Below are 16,015 nucleotides of genomic sequence, written 5' to 3' on the forward strand. Positions count from 1 at the left end.
TCTGTAAGATATTGATTGTACAGATAAAAAAAAGTTATACTGTGTTTAAACTTCAGCTAATGTCAGCATATAGTCTTACAATCCCTATTATCTCATTGTGACTGTGTACTATTCCGTACAATTCAGCTAAAACCTGCAGCTTCAAATCCAAACCCTCAACAATTAACAGAATTCCTTTCTTATAATTTCATTCTACACATTTAGTGATTGTATAATAACAATAATGCGGATGATTCAATGACACAAATTTGAGAAAATCAATTAGAGAAATTATCCACAAATCTAATGACTTTATTGTTCCATCCTTTGTAAACATGCCTGTTGCTGACATAAAACTGTTTTTTAAAAAGCAAAGTAATATAATGTAATGTAATCCAAACCGTCAAGGCGTCAACAATTGACAGAATTAATTCTTTATCTTTCATTCTATACATTCTGTAATTGTATGAGAAAAATGCATTTCAATTACACAAATTTAAAAAAAATGCCTGTTGCTCTCCAACTGATTCGGAAGTAAACTCTTGATGCAAAGCAAAGTAACGTGCCACCTTGTACAATTTTTTTTCCACACAGCAAAATTATTGGGCTGAGGAGTCTACAGCTTACAAACGGCATTAATTCTTTGTAAACATGCCTGTGTATAATTGCTGACGCCCAACTGATTTAAAAGTAAACTCTTGATGCAAAGTAAAGTTCCACCTTGTATTTTCCACGCAGGCAACTCTTAACTACAATTAGAGAAATTATCCACAAATTTAATCATTTAACACTTCCATCCTTTGTAACCATGCTCTCCAACTGATCTAAAAGTAAACTCTTGATACTAAGCAAAGTAATGTTCCACCTTGCATTTTCCACACGGGGAAGATTATTGGTCCGTGGAGTCTGGAGCTTACCGGAGGCATTAATCCCTGTGAAGATCTCCAACCCGGGCCCGATCTGCGAAAGACAGATAGCAGCGGAATTATGACGAATGGGGCAGCCAGGACCGATGCAGGACATTGGGGCGCATTTATCCGCTACATTAGTTCCAGAATTACCACTTTTTTCTTCCAATTAAGCCCGGGATGATGGATGGACGCGACGGCGTGGACGCGCAAATCTGCTTACCCCGCGTTCCCCGGAGTGCCGCTGGCGATAAACGTGGGATTTTCATTTCCAAAGCTAAACTGTCCCCTCGCGGCACGGTTTTTACGTTCCTCGGGAACGCTTCCACGCGCACTTGAGCCAAATCTATTTAAGTCAAGAGGCACGGTGGAAGCTTTACGTTGTGTTTGATGGCTCTGGTATCGTCTTGGAGCAGGACAAAGGCTTTGATACACACAATATACCAAACAGGTGCAATCTGCTCACTACGCCTTTATCTGCAATAATTCCTCTGAACACACACTGTAATAAAAACGGGAGATAAAGCCGAACAATCTGGTAGATTTGCGTGCGTACAGGTGTGTATCTAAGCAGCACGCCGGGAGATATCCTCCCATTTTATGAGCCTAGAGATCAAACTGAGTTCTTGGCAGAAGGCGGCCCGCTGGAACCGGCAGGTAGATTGATTTGCTGAAATCGCAGGAAACCATGTTTTCTCCATACGATACAGCAGTCAGCAGAATGAGGCTACCGCCCCAGGGTGGGGAATATCTTTCTCTCACAGACAGCTTTCAGACCAGTGACATACCAATCAAGTTATCAAGCAGAGAAGCAATAATTCCCTCTCTTTTTAAAGCCCTAAGGGTTTGGCTCAGTCCTGTTTCATTCAGGCTTATTTCAACTTGTTTACATCTTCATCCTTAACCGTGCCTGTGTTCTTTCATGTTCTTAGTTATCTAGAAGGAGACATGCGCGTGTCAGATGCTTTTTAAAGTCTTATTTATTTTGTAAGATCATTGGAGTACTTTTTCTCCATTATTGCCATATTGAGACATAACATGATCATCTGTTTAGTACAGGCTGGTCTAAAAATGATTGGATCATTGTTCTTAGCTTTGCCTGTTTTCTTTCATCATTTTGCTAATCTGCAAGCAGACATATGTTATTTTTATCCTTTTGTGTTTGCCTTTTCACTTGACATTTTGTATGTTTTCTAAGTACTCAAAAGAAGGTATAACGCTAGTTCACCTTTATCCGTGGGGTAACCTATATCCATTGTATATAAAAATAGGGTATCTGGGGATCGTTAAGTCGATGAAAGGTAGTTTCACATTGCAATGTCTTGAAATTGTTGTCATTTGAAACCCACGTCGTTGGCCTGAAATCTCCAAATACCAACCTTTTTAAATCAACGAATATAGGTTACCCTATGGATAAAGGTGAACTGGCATTACATGATGTTTTTTCTTTTGTTGGTTGCCCTAGCTTATGGAAACTGACCGGTGTAATTTTGCCTTTTCCAGTTCGAACGCGATATCCGAGAATGATGAATCTGTCTTGAAGGTTTTTAACATTCCGCCCGCCTGCAAGAAATGAGGGCAGGCGAGGGTCAACCAAGAAAAGGACGACTCAGTTTATTGCTTTACAAATAAAGAGACTTTTGTGCGCCCCTGATATGCTTACCGGCACGGACCGCTTGCGAACGTGTAAATCTAATACGCTACATTAGAACCAGAAATACGGGTGAAAGGAGTCTCATCATCTCCAAACACACCTGGCCGAACACAAAAAGATACATCTGGGGCGGTAATCTCCTATTGCCCTCCTTTTTAATTCATCTCGAAAATCCTTAATGTTGCACATTATCTTAATGGCTTATAGGAAACATGCAGGCATTAATTACGGGGAGAAACAAAATGGATAGCGCTGTCAGAGAGGTCAGAATGCAAGATGAGAGTAAAATATTTGGCTGCATGAATCCATTTGTCTCCATAAATCTCTTCCTGTCGAGGGGAATCAGTGATGGATGCAGGGAGATGTGACTGACACGGCCGCATGAAGAAGGGGGATTATAAGAACCGAATTACTACACACGCTGCTATCTGGTTCGGTTATGGCAGCCACACACGCATGAACGTTTCAAGGACAATTGACTCAATGGATGCTGTTTTCGGGGTGCAAAAAATATGGTGGTATTTGGGGAATCAATATTTTGGGCTTTTTTAGTACTGTAGTTGCATTTGTTGGTAAGATTTTAGTGACTTCTACAGATCTGATTGAGCGCTAGCTATGCTTGTAGTCGCACAAGATTGTACGTTTCAAGGACAATTGACTCAATGGATACAGTTTTGAAGGTGGAAAAAATATGGTGGTATTCGGGGAATCAATATTTTGGGCTTTCTTTTGAGCAGTAGTTTTTTTGTGATTTGTACAAAAATGCTGTTATCTGATTTGGTTCTAACTTTGCTGGCAGTTGCACACACGCATGAACGTTTCAAGGACAATTGACTCAATGGATGCTGTTTTGGGGTGCCAAAAATATGGTGGTATTTGGGGAATCAATATTTGAGGCTTTCTTTGGGCTTACTTATCTTACAGTAGTTTTTTTTGTGATTTCTACAAATGCTACTATCTGATTGAGCACTACAAAGCTATGCTGGTAGTCACACAAGCATGTATATTTCAAGGACAATTGACTCAATGGATGCTGTTTTGGGGGAGCAAAAAATATGGTGGCATTAGGGGAATCAATATTTTAGGCTTTATTTAGTACTGTAGTTGCATTTGTTGGCAAGATTTTTGTGACTTCTGCAGATGCTACTATCTGATTGAGCGCTAGCTATACTGGTAGTCACACACGCATGGACGTTTCAAGGACAATTGACTCAATGGATACTATTTTGGGGGTGTCGAAAATATGGTGGTATTGTGGGCATCAATATTTTGGGCTTTTTTTGGTGCAGTAGTTTTTTTGTTGTGATTTCTACAAATGCTGTTATCTGATTGAGCACAAGCTGTTTTGGTAGTCACATAAGCTTTTAGTTTTGAGGACAATTGACTCAATGCACAAGTTGTTTTGAGGTGCAAGAAATATGGTTATATTTGGGGTTGTTGACAGTTGTTTTAAGGAATAATCAACATTTCCACCTCCATGATTTTCAATGATTTGTACGCATTTTAGACTTTTTCAAATGCTGTTACTGATTTAGCACTGGCTATGCTGGCAACCAAACACAAATGCACATTTCTGGGACAATTGACTCAATATATACTGTTTTGATACATGGTAATATTTGTATTTTAGATAGGTTCATATCCCAGAAAGGACTGCTAGATTTCGCTGCCTATTTTAGGAAAAAACTACCATTTTGCCAAATTCTGTAATACTACATACACAGATGATTAGTTTGGCAATGTCATGACAGTTACAAAGGCACATTTCAAGGGCAGGTGACTCAACGTTCCATATGAAAGAGCTTTAGGGTACTGTCATTATGATTGTTTGGCTGTAACAGATAGCTAATAAAAATTGCAAGGTGTCACTATCGACTTTCCTGGGAAATAAAAACGGTTGACTTTGCAATTCTAGGTTCAGCTACATCCCTGCAGTCGCATATGTAAATTTTAAGGACAATTGACCCGACACCATTCCAATGTTCCGATTCAGAGAGTTTTGAGGCGCCAGAAATGTCATGATTTTGGGGTTAACGTTATACGTAGTGCCTCGGGGTTTGGGAATAAGTTTTACAATCCAAGGCCCCCTAGTACCCTTCTTCGGAAGTAGAGCTAATGAGTTTGTAATTTCTACAAATGCTTGCATCTGGTTCAGTTCTGTGCCTGCAGCCATGCAAACACATTTCAGAGATAACAGATTTGGTACTGTTCCAAATGAGAGACCTTTTAGATGCTGAAAATGTCATCAAGTCCCCGCATTGCTGGGGTCTATGCTTGGTTGGGCTTTAAGGAGAACCAAGCACCTGGAAAACAGTGACTTTCACACCAGAAGTGATTCAATGACACATGCAGCTGGAACAATTTCTTCTGATTGTGATTGTGGGTTTAAGCTAACAAATACACAGTGCCTGTCCTTGGTGTTGATATTGCTACACGGTGATAACCACCTCTTCTATTTAGAAAAGTTGTGGGTTCTTCAATGTGAGTCTTCACAGGGTGATATCTGATACCCAGTGCTTGTATTTAGTGCCTGAACATTTCGTGGAAGGTTGACTCTGTACTGTTCCACATGGAGTATTTTGGAAGCTGAAAATGTCACCAATGTTGTTACTTTGCCAAGTCACTAGGTTGAGAGTTAGTTAGGCTGAGGCAAACTAAGCATTAGGATAACAGCCACTTTCACACCACAAGTGATCTACTTATACATACTGGAACTGTGACTTTCCTGAAACTCCTTTTCATGACAAGTCTACGACAGGTGCTTTCAGGAATATGTGTCTATCCTTGGTACTGAAATAGCGACTTAGCAGTAATTGCTCATCCAATTGACAAAAGTGGTGGATTCTTCAATGTGATACCTGATATTTACATGTAGGTCTGGCAGTAATCACTTCTGTAGTATCCCATTTGGAAAAAAAACTGGGAGTGGAAGCTGAAAATATCACAATTGTTGTTGCATTTTTGAGTCACTAGTCTAGAGTGGGGTGGGTTAAAGCAAACCAAACATTTGAAGAAAAATCACTTTCACAACACCTGGACCTGTGGCCTTACCAAACCCCTACTCATTACAATTGTAGGTGTAAGTACAATTCCTGTCCTTGGTGCTGAACTAGCTATCCAGCAGTAACTGCTTCTATTGACAACAGTGCTGGGTTCTCAAATGTGCCTGATGTAGCAAAGAAAAGTTGAAATCTTTCCCACTCCTTTTGAGACACATACTAGAGCTGTGTATTGTAGGAATCTAACATGTCTACAGTGCCTGTCCTTGGTGCTGAACTAGCTATTCAGCAGTAACTACATCTATTGACAACAGTGGTGGGTACTATGCTGTGCCTGACATAGTAAAAAAAAGAAGAAATTGAAATCCCTCCCAGGGCATTTGGCAGATACATGTAAGGTGGCTCCCGTCACCAATTCTACAACCCTTGGGCCACTTGTGTTTAACTAGTACCACACCTTTCTCATAAGTGGTAAGTAGAAAAAGCAGTAATGGACCATTTTTCAAGTCTTTTGTGGTGTGACCCGGTCAGGATTTGAACTTGTGACCTCTTTTATGCACATTGAACACTCAACAAGTCTACCCTATAACTGGGTTCTTGTACCAGTAACATTTTGCCTGATATTGAGATCTGTAAACAAGCAAAATTCCTAACCATTTTAATAGTATAGTCACCAATCAGTGACATAGGACATGTACTTTTGAGGTACGTATGTGTCTTACACATTTTTAAAGAGTCACTGATTGACGAATATTCTATTAACTTACTCATACATGACTGATCAACCTCTTCAATCTAATAATTTTGTAATAGCTAAAAGAAACAATTCTTATATAAGATATACCTTCATACACTACTCTATCAATAAACTGTGAGTCCATAGTTGCCCGAAATCCGGTCGTTCACCCAGGCATTGAAACTAAACATTGACATTCCTCGCCGAGAACTGCTTCAAATCCATCAAACGGGAAAATGACAAATTACTTTTATTCCTTATGACTGATCATCCTTTATCCACCGTGATAATCTTTATGATCAATACGCCTCTTATGTCGCCAGCGTCGGGGGATCATACATTACGTATCTGGGGGGAAAGGGGGTCAGAGTTTCCCCGGGTAAGTGAAGTGGTGCGACCATATTTCTTCACCTTATGGCTTCACATTAAGATTACTTATTTAGTCCTGTTATGCCTGACGGCACATGTGGGATGCATCATAGGTCATCGTTTGCGTCTTGGAAAGCTAAAAGTATGAGGACAAATGCAGGAGAAAATGTACATGTATCACTGGTATGGAAATATAAAAAAAAGGAGTTGATAAACCTAATATGAAACTTAGTCCTGTTCTTGCTGACGGCACATGTGGGATGCATCATAGGTCATCGTTTGTCTCTTATACATGCTCATGGAAAGCTAAAAGTGATGTGGCAAAATACAAGAGAAAATGTATCACTAGTATGCAACTATAAAAAAAGCAGTGGATATACCTAATTAATATGAAATTTAAACTCTAATATTCAAATACAATTCAATCTCTACAACTGGATAAAAAACAGAATTTATTTCCAGACATTTTGAGTGACATCCATCCTGGATAAAAAACAGAATTTATTTCCAGACATTTTGAGTGACATCCATCACTCAGCGTCACTAGATTGAATTGGCAGAACAATTTGATACAAGTACAGATATCAAACTGTTCAAGACAATCTTGAGAGTTCCTCAATAGTACAGGTTTTATTAGATGTGAGAGTCTTAACATATTGGGCAGAATTATGAAATTACCATTACATAACATGTGTACTATTTTGCGACTTTGCCTATTCTAATCAACTCAGCTGTCAATTAAACAATATCAAATGATATTATTACAAATTTTTTCAAAATTTCAAAACATCTAAGGTAAGTCCAATCAAGACTACAGGTATATTCTTCCTCAACAAACCAGCCATTGTCTTGAAGATGATTTGTTGACCGAACCACGTCAAAGTGGTTACTATTACCCCTCAGTTCCACCCTGTTCTCTGCAAACCTTTTAGAAAAAGTCAAAGCACCAAGACGTATTGAATGTCTTTGACCTAAGCGATCGTTCCTTGCTATATCTCCAAGATCCATATGTCCTTTTATGCGCAGAGAGAGATTGCAACAGAAATCTATCTGAACTCGTTTTACACAGATAATCATTATGACCTACATAAAAAAGATAAATTTCGTCAGGCAGCCATTATGATATTGATGGAAAAGGCAAAAGAGGATGATGAAGAATGAGATAAATAAATCTTTACTGCCATCAGCAGAAAATGATTAAAGTAGAACACAATCCTGTTGATACGGACCATTTTGCAAAAAGGAGGCAATAATCTATTAATAGTTTGTTTCATATAGTATATCTAAGGCCACACCAATTTGATGTGTTGGTTCTTGGATTCTTTAAAGATATGCTTAAATCTAACTAAAAAAAACAAAGCTTAATGACTCTGCTCATGACATTTGTACAGCAGCAGCATGGATGGAATTTTTAAAATCATTTTGCCACTTTAAGGGACAACCTCTTCAATTCTGCCACTAGCAGGTTCAAGAAACTGAACTGTCGTGAACTCAACCTACATTTGTGCAGCAACTGTACAGATGAAAATATGGAAATCATTTCAAGGAACAAACCCTTCAATTCTGTGCACAACAGGGCACACAAGCAGTTGTGCACCTGATTTTTTCTTCAAGAAACAATTGATTCAACTTGGTGTGGCCTCAAACTTATAATTTTTGTGCATCCTGCATGGATGCAAAAATGTAAAACATTTTGCTGTGCCATTGACTCTGAAAGACAAACAAGAAGTTGTGCCCTTACTATATTCTTGACCCCCTTTTTTTCAAATCAAGTAAGAGGGTTCATCAATTCAAGAAACAATAAATTAAACTGGTGAGGCCTGATCTACTTCTATGCAGCAATGGCAAGGACAGAAGAATGTGAATCATTTTGCTCTGCCATTCACTTCCAGGGACAAACTGTTCAATTTTGAGCACAGTGGGAGTCACCAGAAGTTGTGCCCCTAATATCTCCCGAAAAATTTGTACTTTTCAAGAAACAATTGATTAAGCTGGGGTAGCCTCTATCTACTTTTGTGCAGCAACTGTACGGATAGAAATATGGAAATCATTTTCTTCTGCCATTCACTCACAAGGGACAAACTGTTCAATTTTGAGCACAGCAGGAGTCACCTGAAGTTGTGCCCCAAATATTGACATTTGTACTTTTGCAAGAAACAGTTGATTAAACTGTTCTGGCCTCAACGTACGATATGCATGTACTTCTGTGCAGTAACACAAATGGAAATTTTGTAATCATTTTGGCTCTGCCATTCACTCTAAGGGACAAACTGTTCAATTTTGAGCACAGCGGGAGTCACTGAAGTTGTGCCCCTAATATCGTCCGCCTCGCGTGTCCTTCACAGGAAACCAAGTGAGCACAGAACAAGGGGAAATCTTGTAACCTTCATGGCAATAACTCCGTAAAATCCATCAGCGCCAGGTCCCGGGAATTTTCCACTCCGGGCTCCGAAGAAAAATAAAATCAATTGGCATTCATGGCTGTTAGGCCATTACGAGATATATCAATAAAAAGGTGCGGAGGAAAAATGACCCAATATTCAGTGTATCTTCCCCTTTATTGGGGCATGATCGGGCGTGTCAGGAAAATGCCACACCGGGTAATAAAGCTGACGCGGACATTATGTATCTCTCTTTCAAACTTTAAAGGTTCCGCTGCGCGAAACCAATTTCGGGGCATTACTCGGACTGGTGATCCCATATACATCTGACCGAAAAATGTCATCACGTCAAATGAATAAATCTGCGTCGGGAAAATGAAACATCGGAAAGCTCTTACATAAACGCTGCTGTTGATGGTAAGAGATGACAGGCCTGTCGTAAAACAAGGGTTCATTAACGTAAGAGAACTTTGGTTTCATTGCTAGAAATGTAATTATTATGTTTTCCTCAAGAGGACATCTCTACGTATGTCGTAATTTCTTAAAGACATCTTTTTTTCTATATGCAGTATATACTAGTAAAGATTTGCTCAATACATTTCTATCATCATTCCAGATGCCATCTATTTATTGAAAATATTGATTTGCACTCCTTAATTCTTGCATACATAAATCAAACCATCAGAATATAATTGATATAACCCTTTCCAATTCAATATTCAAAAATGCAAGTCCTATACAGCTCTTCAAATTTTGCTCCTTTACTAGTTTAGATCATTTCTTTTGTTAAGAAAACATTTTGATAATCTCACCATGTTTGGTTCTTTGGATAATCTTCGATTGTTAAAGAAAGTATCTCCCTAAAGACAAATCTTCCTTTTACATTTGAAATGTCACTTTAGTCCCCCAATTGCAAAGAATGCACAGCAAATCTTTTGACAGTTGCTCTACATCTAGTTCTTTATGGTTCCTCTGTCAAGGTAACATTTCTTGGTAATTTCTTGGTACCATTTCTCGGTAATATTGTCCCTGATTGAAGGCATCAGATGTCACAATTTGGTCCTCTTTTTGTGTATATTAAATGAACACGAAATCCTTTGACAGATAGAGAGATTTTGCTCGACGTTACACACATTTAGTTCTTGTCAGAGTAACATTCCGATTAGCTTACAATCATTTATGACTTTAATTCCTTATCATTTCAGATGTCACAATTTGGTCCTCTTTTTTCTACAAATGAAAACGAAATCCTTTGACAGATACAGAGATTTTGCTTGACGTTACACAAGTTTAGTTCTTGATGGTCCCCTTGTCAGAGTAACATTCCGATTATCTTACAATCATTTATGACTTTAATTCCTTATCTTCAGATGTCATAATCTTCTTTTTCTATAAATGAACATGAAATCCTTTGACAGATACAGAGATTTTGCTCAACGTTACACACGTTTAGTTCTTGATGGTCCCCTTGTCAGAGAAACATTCCGATAATCCTCCATCGCCCGCCGGGAAACTCATTCGGTGACTTCTGCTCAACCCAAGTGGAAATGTCAACGAATCTGCGACATGAATCCGGCAAGCGAAACCAAAACGTCCCAGGATATAACTGGGCACTGATAATGTCAACGTGCCGAGAACATAAATTCTCCAGGCGGAATGAAAACCTCCCCGAACGTTAACCGGAGCGGCCACATGGGCAGCCAATGGCACGATCAGCTCCATTTTTCAAAATCTCCCATCCTGACAGGTCGCGAGAATTGCCTACCTCAGTTTCAATTCTTTTGTGTAATGTGGAAATTTTCACATAAGGAGAACTTGAAACATTCAAATTATCAAAGTCAGTGAACTAGACTAAGTCATTTATAGCCTATTTTAGTATCTATTGTACACTGTAGCAAGAAAAGAATGTTTTCATAAGACTGCACAAAGTAGGGATACAAATAGACTGACTGAGGTATTTGTCTTGAATTTGAAATGTCAAAACTAAGAATTAACCATTTGATATCCTTATAGATACAGATGTAACATTTAATGTAATTCCAAAGTGACATGCCACACAACTTATAGTTATTCCCAGTGACAAGTGATAAGTGGATGTTGTTTTTGTTAAAGAGAAACATCAGCACAAGACAATTATAATTGTTTCCATTTAAGTTCTGGCTGAGCTCCAAAGTTTTCAATTCATAAGTCTTAACTTCACTCACTGCATGAAACGTTATCATTGCGAGAGGAATATAATAGACTTACTGCCTGGAAGTGATAAATGAAGAGTGGAGAGTATCAAAGCACAGTTTGGGGTAATAAGTGTACATGACATTGTATTTACATATCTCTGTTTGCAATATGAAACCTAGATATTCTTTTACCACTCCGAATACAGTGACAGCATGTATACAGTGGCTGTATCGCCTGGCTGCACATCGGCTTCAAAATCTTTTGATGTCCACACAGTTATCAAATGTGAGCTCAACTTGGACACAAGATACAAGTACATAAAAAGTCCCTAGAGTGACCTCTATATATAGACACATGTAGCATTACCTTTAAAATCCTCAGAGCTACTTTCTTAAATTCTGACTGACTGGAAGGGTCACAAGCATTGTGGGTCAGGGGGTGAAGTCTGCCGTCTCTGATTGCCTTGTTTTCAAAATCATTGCTTGTCTTCACCCTCTATCAACCAAGGTCTAACAACCCGGCAACAGTGTCAACCCAATACCCGAAATTGGCAACATGAGAATAATCCATATGGCCAGTTTGGAGGAAAGTAGGTCAGATCAATTTTACGACATGAAATGGACAAATTACATCTTTTACAGTGTGCCATTTCCTCCGTACAAATATCTGTGGATAGAGAAAGCCTTCGGATTGGTCTAATCATTTCCGATACGTCTCGATTTCCAATCTTCTAACAATTCTGTGCAATCATTTGGAACCTTGTCTCTTTGACTGAAATATGCCTAATATTGATTTTGTCATTCAGAGTTTTTTTGGGGGTGAATCTTTTGATTACCATGTGGTCACAGCCAAACAATTGCTGCTGTAGACTATTTTGACTATTGTACAGATCTGTTTTCTAGTGGTTGGTCTGCTCCCTTTGACAATAGTATCAATAACATTTTTTTGTACAGAACTGTATTGAGGGGATATAGTAAGGTTCTTTAGGCACAACCAGGGATACATACTTCCAACATTTCGGTGTCTGTCAGACACCATCATCAGGGTTATGGCTGGGACGGCATTCTCCCTGCTGCATCGCCACCTACATCGACTAAAAGTAGCAGCGAGAATCGTATCCAGCCATTCTAACCCTGATGCTTTCTCTTCTTAGCACTATAAGCACTAATGAGGAAGAGTATGGGAGTTGAACACACATCACTACCAGTGGACTAGTCCCCTGGCTTTACAAGTGTGTGGCCCAAGGGCTACAGAAATGGAGATGGGCACCACACCTAAGCATCTGTTACAGATGTATGCGCAACTTTTTTTTCAGTGCTGCTACAAGCAAGACTTGAGAAATGTGAAATGTGTTCCATGTAAGGATGGTGAGACTGAATCTGAATTATTACACATATAAAGTCTGCCATCAGTTTCAAATGCCATCTGAGAGTCATTTAGAAAATCCAAAAACATCTCAATGTCTTATAGTTATCTTTCAGCAGAACTGAAGGTCATTTGGTGAATTTTGACGGAAGATTTAACAAACATCTGAATCTGGGCATCTATAAAATGATTTGTCACAATCTTTGACATTAGAAACACAGTCAGTTAGATTCAAGTACTCCTCCTTGCCTCCTGTGTGTATCTGGACTGCTTGGAAAACTTTCTGCTAAGAAATATCCATGAAGATAAACTGGCATGGCCTCAAATTAGTACAAACAAGACGAAATGTGAAAAAAAAAAATGTGTTCCATGTAACTGTCCATTCAGATCCAATCCAGGCTCTCTTACAAAGGCCAGAATAAACTCCCCCAACACTTATAGCAGCTGCCACAGATAAATATGCCACCGACCGACAAATTTACCGTCCCACGGTGTGGGGGTGAATTTTTACATTTGGCAGTTCGAGCAGTTGACACCAGTTTTGTCTATTGATTTCCATTTGGGGCCGTGTATAATTTATATTCCGGAGATGCAGAATTGAATTATTGTTCTTCCCTTAATCCTGCAAATGATGACAGAGGCCTTTGGGCGGGGACCAAATGGGGTTGGGGGACATTTGGAAAGAAATCTGGGACTTAAAAATGGACCATCTCGGAAGACATATACATCTAAATGGTCATCCGTTTAAAACTTTGGCTCAACTTTGCCTCAGGAAAGGAGAGGGTACCACACATGATTGTGTAATTTTAGTATTAGTTAAGATTAACGAACATAAAGGTAAAGGTGAAAACAGTAAACTTTAAGGTAGTCTGAAATCCTTTTGGAGGCCGTAGGGGCAGTTAATCCACCAGGTCTAGTTAGGTCACTGTATTAGAAGGCGGAGCCCATACCTCTCCTTACATCACCTTTACTTCCCCAACTGAAGTCATAGCTTGGTATCCAGCCATGTTATGGCTCCCGAGTCTCTTATGTCCTCTCCCTGTATTTGCAGAGAGGATAGAAGAGACTCGGGAGCTATAATATGGCTGGATACTGGGCTACCAAAGTCAGGCACCCATTTTACACAGAAAGGAAAGTCTTGTAAAGTGCCTTTCCCAACGACACAACGTCCAGCCAGATATGCCAAGAATCGACCCCGGGCCTGTGACCTCTCAATATTGAGTTCTCTAGCCTAAGCCACTTGGCCAGTTGATGCCACATAACAAACGTAACCAAATGTTTAAGAACTTTGTGATAAAACAAATAAGACATTGACAAATAAAGGAGTGAAACTTTTGGAATGTCCAAACCAGTGCCAAGGTCAGACAAACAAGTTGTCCTTAGGTCAAGGAGATGACAATTACCAAGTATCAACAATATCCACCCAGGCCTTCTTGAGTTGACAGACAGACAGACAGACGGACGGACCGACCGATGGACAGACACTTACTCTGGATATGCAGCTGTGTGATCAGTTCACTATTTAATAATGTTACATGTTTTTTCGTGTTTTAACTACTAGTAAGTTTGTTTTGATGCTCAATGAAACTTTTTGTAATTTGCACAATCAAGAGCCCAACAATTTTTTGCAGCCAATCAGTTAGTCTGAAGTGGGACTGCATAGCACAGTGGTATTGTGTTCGGCCCGTGACCAAGAGGTTGTGGGTTCGAATCCAGCTGCGTGTCACCGGTCTTGTGTCCTTGGGAAAGGCACTTTACACGACTTTCCTCACTTTACTCAGGTAAAAATGAGTACCTAGCTTCGGCTATAGGGGCCGTCCCTCAGATAGGACGTTAAATGGAGGTCCTGTGTCTGGGGAGAGCCATACCCCAGGCACGTTAAAGAACCCGCCACACGTGCGATGGTGCGGTGTGAGTGGTCCAAAACCTACAGTACCTTGGCCGCACCTGGGGCAATTGCTGTCGTATTGAGGTCACCTGAGTGGCTCCAGACACTTGCGACAGTCCAGACAGCTCGCTCCAGACACTTGCGACAGTCGTATTGAGGTCACCTGAGTGGCGCCGAATGGCAGCTTGCTCCAGACCCTTGCGATTTAGCCCCGCCCATTGTAAGTTCCTCGCAATTCAGCCCCTGGCTGCAAAGAGTGAGTAGTCGGCCCACCCAATAACCCAATAACAATGATACCCATCTGTAATCTACAGAACATTTCAGTAACAGTGAGCAAACGTACAGCGCCACTGACCCCCTTTTCCCTCTTGCTCAATACAGAGATACATGTGGAGAATTCAATACACCTAATATATCATCATGACAAATGGAACGCCTGCCAAAAACTGCAATCATCCATCAACCAAAGAAACAGCACACAGTTATCCACCCGCCCGCCTGCCCTTCGATTCAGCATCTCTGTCAGGGGAGTTCTTTTCTCTCACTGCCTGGGCGTAAAGATTTTACAGCGGGACAGAAGTCAAGTACACTGCGGGAGAGGAAGATGCGTTGTTTGGTCATTAATCACGGAGCATTTGTTTGATAACAAAACTGGGACGTCGTTTGGAACTAAGGGATTAGAGACAACAAGCTGTTCAGCACCATGCATCCCACCACCAGAAGTCACCTTTGTTTGGCAAGTGTAAAGCATAAACCATTAGAGACAGTTTTATCTTGCAGCAAGAATAATGGAGACAAGTTTTTCTGGCCTGACAAGTACCTCAGATGAGTGTCAACTTAACTTAATATAGCCTATTTGACTGACCCAAAAATTTAGACTCATGTTATCATTGATAACGTCTCTATCCCCCTAAAAAAATCTGCTTGCTTGACTGCTATCATACCACCCCTTACTAATAAATGTTCTGGCGAGAATCTGGCAATTACCTGATTACCATCAATGAGTGAGCATAACCGATATTTAAATATAGAAATTTAGATTAATGTAATTATACTGTTTCTACATCTCTTAACAAAATTACCTGCTTGCTTGCTTGCTATCATACCACCTCTAAATAAATCTTCTAGGGAGAATCTGGCAGGCACTTGACGAGTGTCGAGCATAACCAATAGACAGTTTAACTGAGCAGAAGTTTAAACTAATGTTAAGTTATTATATCTACATTGCCAAAAAAATAATCTGTTTGCTTGCTTAATCACTGTTACCATACCACCTCTTACCATTACGATCTTGTAGCAAGAATAATGTTTTTTCCAAGAATCAAGCAACCACCTCTACTTGACGAGCGAGCATATCAACGAGACAGTTTGACGGAGCAGAAGTTTAAATTAATGTTAATGTCATCATATCTATATTGCTAAAAATAATCTGTTTGCTCGCTTAACCACTGGTATTATAATTGTACACCTATTGTTGCTAATAAATCTTCCGGCAAAAATCAGGCAACCACCTCCACTTGACGAGTGTCGAGCATAACCAATAAACTGTTTGACTGAGCAG

General features: G+C 39.8%; 1 protein-coding gene across 1 annotated transcript in view; it reads right to left on the reverse strand.

Annotated features, from left to right (window-relative positions):
* Positions 1-724: 724 nt before the first annotated feature.
* The window catches only part of LOC118419293 (coiled-coil domain-containing protein 138-like), an 88,084-nt gene continuing 72,793 nt past the window's right edge, over positions 725-16,015 (reverse strand). The window contains exon 18 of the mRNA XM_035825639.1: positions 725-939. The gene's annotated coding sequence lies outside the window, so the exon portion shown is untranslated. The remainder of the gene's footprint in view (positions 940-16,015) is intronic.

This window comes from Branchiostoma floridae, chromosome 7, assembly GCF_000003815.2.
Source record: "Branchiostoma floridae strain S238N-H82 chromosome 7, Bfl_VNyyK, whole genome shotgun sequence".
In the NCBI taxonomy this organism is placed as follows: Eukaryota; Metazoa; Chordata; class Leptocardii; order Amphioxiformes; family Branchiostomatidae; genus Branchiostoma; species Branchiostoma floridae.